Genomic DNA, 8,377 nt, shown 5'->3' with positions numbered 1-8,377 from the left:
ATCTCAGGGTTGTTTTGATTTGCATTTCCCTGATGATTAAGGATGTTGAACATTTTTTCAGGTGCTTCTCTGCCATTCGGTATAAGCCTTTATATCATTCCATGATCCCATGATACCTTGTTCCAGAGGCCTAAATGAACGAGGCAAGAATTACCCAGGAGTCTGGAAAAGGTCTGTGGGGAGGAGAGAAAGCATGTGTCGGGGCCACTCTCTGTTTCTATGGATTTATATTGATCTGAGTCCTTCAGTTTTGTTCTCTTAGAACTTTTTATGAAATAGTCAGTCTGCTTTATTTTTCATTCTGGTGGTGGGGCATGCTGCCCACCCCCATGCTCTTAGACCCAAGTTAGCCCAAGATTATTCCGGGGCAGCCTGTATGTTGAAATTAGCTTTCAACTTTAGAATTTTCCAAGGTAGAATGAGAACTCTGGGAAGGTCTCACTCTACGATGATGCTCTTGACTTGAAACCGTCACTTAAACCGGCCCATGATGAAAGGAAGGCAGAGCAAACAAGTGAGCGAGTGAGCAAGCCTGTAGGAGGGAGCGAGCTGCATCTGTTGAATGGTGAACCCCAAGAGTTCAATTACCCCAGTTTCCTCCATAGAGGGTAACCATGGAAACCTCATAATCCAAAGCATCACCAATCTAAGCTACACACACACACACACACACACACACACACGAGCAAAAGGGCAGAATGTGACTGTGTGTGCATGTGCCCACAGTTTAGTTATGGGTATACGAGTGTGTCTGTGTGATGTCTTGGCAGTTTATGTGTGTGCATAATGGAATTAGTATGGGCGTCTGCTGCCACAGGCTTTCCGGTTCTGTTCTTAAACGTGGTGGAAGAGTGTAGGTCTGTCCTAATGTTTGGGTGTTATATGGAGAGATGATTAGGATCCGTGGTTGAGGGCGTGTGTTTTCAATCTAGCGGAAGAAGGGAGTACAATGGCTGATCTGAGCGTATAGGAAGGTTTTTAATTTATGCTTCCCCTTTAGCATGAAGGAATTGGACACACACACACACACACACACACACACACACACACAGAGGGAAGTCAACCTAGATCTACCTTGAACTTCTTAAACAATTGGGTGTAGCAATAAAGTCAGGTGTGATATTAGCATCTTTTATAAAGCTGTGTTGCTTCAGAAGGTATATGCTGTTTGCTTGTTTTTGTTTTCTAGTGTCTGTCTTCAACCTCATTGCTTTTCATGACTAGATTGTGCTTCGGATAAGGGAAATGTGGAGGCTGCATTTGAGGATGGCTTGGTGAGGGGAACTCATGAGAGTCTGCTAATGAAATGTGTCACTCAGTCTGTGCGCGATATCGAGAAGATTGTGTGTCACTTGGCAGATCTTTGAGGGTATGCAGTTCCGTCTGGATTAAAGGATTATTTGGGGAAAAAGCTGTGTGAGGGCTGGGGCTCCAAGCCAGGAGTGCCTGGCTTTCTGGGTTATGGGTGGGGCTGCACACTATATAAAACATGGTCCTTGCTGGAGCCTGTTTCAATTTAACTGGGGCTCTCTGCACATAAATAGTCTCTCTCTCTCTCTCTCTCTCTCTCTCTCTCTCTCTCTCTNTGTGTGTGTGTGTGTGTGTGTGTGTGTTACTCACCCTTCCTGCGATGGATGGATAAAGGACTTAACACTGGGAAGAACCTTCCTGCCCTGAATTCTTGCTTTTCATTCACATTTACAGCTAAATATTCTTAAATGCATAGGTTTTGTCCATTAAAAAATATCTACTCACAGAGTATTTTTCTTACTTTAAACGTAGCTACTTCCTAGAAGACAGAAAGCTTCATTAGCTTCTTCCATCAGTTCCAAAGGACTGGCCACCTGGCCCATGTCCCTCTGGCAGCCACATCATAGCCTCCGTCTGCCTGCCTCCCTTATAGCCTTGTTCCCAGGAAGAATGGGGCCAGGCAGGAATGCTGAGGTGGTGGATGTCAGACATTTGGAAGCACTGCTATGTGGAAGGAGCCTTATCACTGAGTATGTAGTAACCATTGGAGTTTGCCTGAACGGTGTCAGAGTAGCCCTGAGATGGGCTGAGGGAAACCATCCCCTTGCTATTGTCTCTCTTCTTGCTGAGCCCACTCTGGAGCCTTTATACCAAGCTCCTACCTCTTTGAAGAACAGGAGATTTTCTCTTTTCTCTTTCTCTTTCCATTGTAATACTCGGTTGGCTCCTCCTACCCCCTTCTTTCCTGGTGTCCTTTGTGAGTATGTCCCAAGTCTTTGACAAGCATTGATTCAGAAACCTCTGGTTATAGATGATTTATTTTTTCCTTCATCATCTTCTTCTAAGTGCCTCCTAAGAAGCAGGCACAGGGGATGGAGCAGGGAGCAAGGCACTGTTCTACTCTGTAGGTACTCACTCACCTGCCAACTGGAGGGACAACAGATGAGTGGGCAATTGCAACATGGAGAAAAGGCACAACAGGGCTTAGTCAGGGTTATGAGAGCTTACATGAGGAGTGCTGATCCTGTCCTTGGGAGACTGATGGGCTTCTGAGAAGAGCTGATGTTGGATTCAGAGCCTGTAGGATGAAGGAGGACCATCTTGGAGTGGCAGCATGCTTTTCACAAGGGGAAGAGGAATTTTAATTTAAATTATTAGTTTAAAATCACTTTATAGGTGAAACAGATAGATAATAGATAGATAACTAGGTAGGTAGATATATAGCAAAGCACATAGAGACAGAGACTGAGAGACGGGGAATGAAGAGACAGTCTGACAGAGATGAAAGGTGGCCAAGTGGAGGGATGGAGAGAGGACCATAGAATTATACATAGTAAGAGCTAACAGAACACAGCAAAGGCCCAAAGGCCCCTATTTGAAGGAAAGAAAGACAAGGAGATACAAAGAGAGAGATTGGCAGGCATCCCCAAGGTGCTTGAGGAATGCTGAGTCAGGAATCTGGATCTCCCTGTTTCTAGGAGAAGAGAGGGGAAGAGCAGAGACAAGGTGGGAGGGAGCAAGGAAAAGGCACAGAAGGGAGAGCCACTGTCAGCATCAAGACCAGGAGAGAAAGGAGGAAAGCAGAGACAAAATCTAAGCTGGTTTTCTTCTGTTTGCTATCTTTTCTGCCTTTCCCTACTTTCCTTCTTTTCCCCTTTCCAGCCACATCCTGCCTACAACTAGATGTCAGGGAACTGGTTGCTATGGATACTAAATGGCATTCAAGAGGCTGAATTATTAAAGCAGGGTCTTTTCTTTGAAGCCATGGCCCCAGTATGGAGTAAAGTCCCATTAGGCTGTGCAGTGTCAGCCATGGGTCTAGGCCAGGGCTGCAAGGTGCTGTGCTGCCTGGGTAAAGACTTCCAGGAGTGTCAGTCACCTGGCGCTTTCCCAATCAGGGTGTCTTAGAGGGTTGGAGGGTGTGTGTGTGTGTGTGTGTGTGTGTGTGTGTGTGTGTGTGTGTGTGTCTGCTGTGATGGATTTCTGTAGCCTTCCAGTCTACATCCTCACTCCCTGTGTCCCTACTTCCTCTGCCTTACAGCTACAGGCATGGCTCATACAAATGGGATAAAAATCAAAACGATGTTTTCTTTGTGTCTGAAAGGACAGCATATTGTTCAAATTGTTCAATTACTTGTGTTCAAAGAGGCAAGAAATAAAGTTGTAGGTGATTCCAGAGGGATGGCCTCCATCATCAGGACTCTATCGTCATGGGAGCAGGTACAGGTACTGGTGTCCTGGCCACCTATTCAGTGGCACTTTCCCAAGCGTTGGAAGGGGCTGTCACAGCGGGCGAGTCTTGTTTGTGAGCACGATGGTTGTTTGTTTTGATGTTGGAGGGGGTGCGTGTGGATGCTCTTCTCTGGAGGAGATTCCAAGCCAGTGAAACCATCCACCCGCCTTCTGTTTAATCTAGTTCTAGAAACTTTCAGTTAAAAAAGAGAAGAAAAAGGCAAGCTCACAGTGTGGTGTAAATGTCCCTGTTTATTGGGGAATAGCATTCATGGCTGAAACTATGTCAGTGTTCTTCTAGGTTAGGGGCTTGGGTGGGGCACTGAACATCATTTTCCTTCCCTCAGACTCATTAAGTTCTATGGTTGATTCTCTGAAGTGGCAGAGCCTGCCCTTCTTGGCTTTTATGATGTTTCACCCTGGGGAGGGACACTGCTGAGGACGCTGGCCTCTCTCTACAGAAGATGGGGTCTGGAGGCATTTTAAATAAAAAAACATTTATTTTTCTTTTGGTTTTTGTTTTTTTGAGACAGGGTTTCTCTGTGTAGCCCTGGCTGTCCTGGAACTCACTCTGTAGACCAGGCTGGCCTCGAACTCAGAAATTCACCTGCCTCTGCCTCCCAAGTGCTGGGATTAAAGGCGTATTTCTATATTAACTTGTTTTTGTATGTGAAGGTGCATGTGCCATAGGTGCGTGTCAGAGGAAAACTTTCTGGAATTAGTTATCTCTAACATGTGAGTTGGGGAATGAACTCAGATCGTCAGGTGTTGGCGGCAAGCACCTTTACTCCCTGAGTGGTCTTGTGGAGTCATTTTTATGGTTAGCCATCCTCACACCCTCTAGTCAGGGAAAACTGATTTACAGAACTGTTTCTAGCTTCCGGGAAGCTGGGATGCAGCCCTCCCTTTCCTCTAATGCCCAGTGGAGCTTTCTGCTTTAATGTTGAGGCTTGTGACTCAGTTTACTGAAAATTTCACTTCCAGAGACTAGACTAACTTCTTTTTAGGCCACATTCTGGCTGCTCACAAGGTAAACCCCCTAATCAAACTTTCCTGCCCGGGTAGTAAAGTGGGAGCAAGTCAGGTGGCACTTCCATTTCAGGGCTAAGAGCAAAGAGCTGCCGCTGTGGACCTCCTGGACCTCCTGGGCCTCCTGGCTCTTTTGTCTCCTTCCAAGCAGTGTTTCCCAGCTCCTCAGGGTATCAGGCCAAAGGCCAATAGGGTGTGGTGTTGTCAAAGTTGAGTAGAGAGGGCCCCTGCTGTCAGTCATAGGACCTTAGAGGGAAGCAGGCCAACTGTCCCATTCACTTTGAAACCCTCAAGGAAACCTTCAGAGGACCGACCAGGGCTAAGCTCAGGGCATAAGAGTAGGGAGGGACGGGTGCTATCTCCTACCCTCTTCCAGTCCTCTTCTTGTTCTTCCTACCAGGCTCCCTCACCCTGTTCTCTGCTGGAGTCAGTGCAGAGGAAGGCTTGCCCATATGACTCTGGGAGACATTTTCAGTGTTCTGAGAAAGACAGGCTGAGAGCCAGAGAAATGGGAGAGAGGAAACCCCAGAGATTCAAGTCTAGCAGGCCTTGGAAAACCCAGTTTGACTCACTAATTTTTAAGGCTGTCCTCAGAGAACAGGTTGGCTTCCCCTAGAGTTCTCAGCGGGGGCCCTGGAGATCCTAGGAGAACACACAGGCTGCAGAGAGGCTCCTACCTTGGCTTGGAATCCCCTTTCTTGGGCAGTGCTGGGCTCAAGGATCGTGCCCTCCCCCACTCCCAGGTCGCTCTTGCATTCGGAAGCCCCAGTGGCTTTTATTTCTCGTTAGATATAGCGAGTGTTCGAGTGCTCGAGTGCTCCTCGGATCACTTTTCCTACCTTAGTGAGGTCAGTGGTTAGGATTCTAGCGGGGTCTAGGGCAGGAGAGAGGGCGCGGGAGGGAGGGCGCAGGGAGCGGGGTGGGGGAGGCACTGCCGGGAGATCCAGTGCTTCAGGAAATCACTCGCGGAAGTTTGAGGTCAGTGAACTTTTTTTCTTTTTGCAGAAACCCTGACCTAAATGTCTGGACCCTAACCTGGTTACTACACAGATGTGTGGATAAACCCAGCCTTGTGCTGCCCCCCGCCCCTCCCCGCAGCCACTGCGCGCTCCCGTGTTCGTCTTGCCCGCCTCCTGCCTGCTCCACACAGCTCTCTGGGGCTGCGCTGCCTGGACAGAGAAATTTCTCCTCCGTTTGGATATCCTTCCGTCTTCTCGTCTCCTTCGTTATTTATTTCCCCAGCTGCCTCCTCTGAAGGGGCAAGTGTGAAAGTCTTTCTGATTGCCAGAAATTTCTTTTGCACTGTGTGGGCAGGAGACAGATTTTTTTTTCTTCCCCCGTCCCCCGAACTGTCTCTTTTCCTCATTTATTAATTTTGCTTTCCGTTTCTTTCCTTCTCCTGTGCATTTTTCTTTAGACTTTATCTTCCTTCCCCTTCAATTTCACCACCTCCTCCTTTTCCTCCCTCTCCTTTCCTCCCGTCCCCTCCCCCCACCCTTTCCTCTTTTAAAATAATTCAATGATGCTTCGGGATCACTAGCACACCCTCCTTCAGCTGAGCGCGGGACTCTGCATTAATTCAAGGTGAGTGGGGCTAGGTTCTTGCTCCTGAGGATGGGGCTCTTTGTGTCAGGGTGGCCACAAGTCCAGCTGCGCTGCACTCCCGAAGGCAGCGCGAATCCCCTGCTGCTGCTACCTGTTGGGGGTGCGTGGACCTCGGAGGCTCGGATCTGGGCCAAACCCTCTTGGAAGGCTCCTTAGCCAGCTCTTCCTTGGCTGCCCTTTCCCTTTTCAACTTCTACAGGAATTGACCCAGCTGGGATAGTCCCTGTCAGGAGCAAACTGTATGTGCCTTGGTGGGGTCCCAAGAGTAGCATCTAGCTTGGGGCTCACGTTTCTCACTCCCCAGCTAGGGATTCTTGCCTGTTGTCACAGAAATGGAGCCCCACTCCTAGCAGATGAGGGCCTGGGGTTTATCATTCGTCTCAGCAAAACCCTTCCACAGACCCCAGACAAAAGCAGCTCGCCAGTACTCAAAACTGGGAAGTTCTGTGGGGGGACCGTTGTAGGAGAAAGAGTTAAGGAAGGGGCTGAGCTTCCAATGAAGTTTCTGTGAAGGATGCTGTATCTGCTTTTGGACATGACTGGTTAGGGTGGCCTGACTGTCTCTGGAGCTGCTAATCAGGGCAGGCATGTGGTCCTTTTCTGAGATGGGGGCTTGGGTGAAGAATATCACGAGGAAATAAGGCTAGAGTGACTTGCTTTTTTTTTTTTAACCAGGTTTGGGTGTCTCCCTAAACACCATTCTTTCCAGGGCCAGACCAGTCAGGGATCCGTGCCTTTTGGTGTTTTCTGTTGGTGATATAGAGAGAACGGTGGCAGACACTTTCTCCCATCTTCCTTGTGTGGGCTTTCTCCTTCAGGTGGGGACCATGGTGGTAGTTTAGCCTTTTGCCCAAAGTGTAGCAGGGTTGGGGATGGAGGTGGGAATCTGAGGTGGGGATCCTGGAGCTGGCCATGTCTGTGGCTGTGACACCTCAGAGCCAGTGTTTCAGGCTGAGAGTCTGTGAATAACCCAGACCTTGGAACAATCAAGTCCATTTCCTTCCTGAGCCAGTGTGTTGGAACATTCACTCTTTATTCTTGGGGGATGATACTCACACTGTGTCACAGAGACATCATCTTCTGGGGGAAGGCAGAAAGCTTAGTCCAAGTCCTGGGGGGCTGGGAAACCTGAACCCAGAGGTATGTTTTTAATACTGAAATAAGAACATTAGTTCGTTGTGAGACTCACAGGAAGAAGGGTTGGAAGATGGGTTATAAGATGACGAAGGAAACTTCACTGTTCCCAATAAAATTGCTGCTGGAAAAGAGCTTTCTCTCTTGTAATAGTATGGTTCTTGTAGGATTGTTTCCTGTTTCCAGGGCCCAGAAGAAGATGGCTTTATGTGTTTGATTGCTTTCTGTGGGTCTCTTGGATGCTAGGTCTCTGGCCAGCTAGCCAGGGAGATAGATAGATGGCTTCACCATTTTGGAGTATGGGGTAGTTATACTGTCCAAGCCTGGGCACTTTTGAGGATGCAATTGAGCTAACCAAACAGAGCCTGTCTATACAGGTAGAGATGAATGATGGGCACAGACTTCATGCTTGGTCAGAGGGAGGGACAATTCATGAGGAACCACACCGTCATGCCCTGTCTTGTAACCTCACTATTTAAAAGAGCAGAATAGTGGGTCTTTCAGGCAGCTAAATCATCTCAGAATATGAGAAATAAATTAGCTACTATTTGTTGAGGGCTTAGTTGGTTTCCAGACTCTGATTTTAGGATGTTTACTGCCTCCCACCCTCAATTCTGGTCTGACTCTGATTTTAGGATTGCCCCCCCCAATTCTGTCCAAAAAAATTAAACTTGAAAATATGGACTTTTGGAGAAGGGATGTAAATCAATAAGCTCAAACAATGAAAACCAACCTCTCTGAACTGCCCCCCTTCTTAGGGTGGGACTTCTCGCCTGAATGCTGCAGGGATCACAACTTTGAGGATGGTTTCTCTTCTCTTCTCTTCTCTTCTCTTCTCTTCTCTTCTCTTCTCTTCTCTTCTCTTCTCTTCTCTTCTCTTCTCTTCTCTTCTCTTCTCTTCTCTTCT

The 8,377-nt window shown here is 47.8% G+C and overlaps 1 protein-coding gene across 8 annotated transcripts in view; it reads left to right on the top strand.

Annotated features, from left to right (window-relative positions):
* Positions 1-6,202: 6,202 nt before the first annotated feature.
* Cacna1e (calcium voltage-gated channel subunit alpha1 E) overlaps positions 6,203-8,377 on the top strand; it is a 486,129-nt gene continuing 483,954 nt past the window's right edge. For 6 of the 8 annotated variants that reach the window (XM_029476855.1, XM_029476841.1, XM_029476834.1 and 3 more), the window contains exon 1: positions 6,203-6,315. The gene's annotated coding sequence lies outside the window, so the exon portion shown is untranslated. The remainder of the gene's footprint in view (positions 6,316-8,377) is intronic. The other 2 variants (XM_021159517.2, XM_029476846.1) reach the window with 1 other exon arrangement.

This window comes from Mus caroli, chromosome 1, assembly GCF_900094665.2.
Source record: "Mus caroli chromosome 1, CAROLI_EIJ_v1.1, whole genome shotgun sequence".
Taxonomy (NCBI): Eukaryota; Metazoa; Chordata; class Mammalia; order Rodentia; family Muridae; genus Mus; species Mus caroli.
Note: the sequence above shows the minus strand (reverse complement) of the source record. Positions and strands in the feature narration are given on the sequence as shown.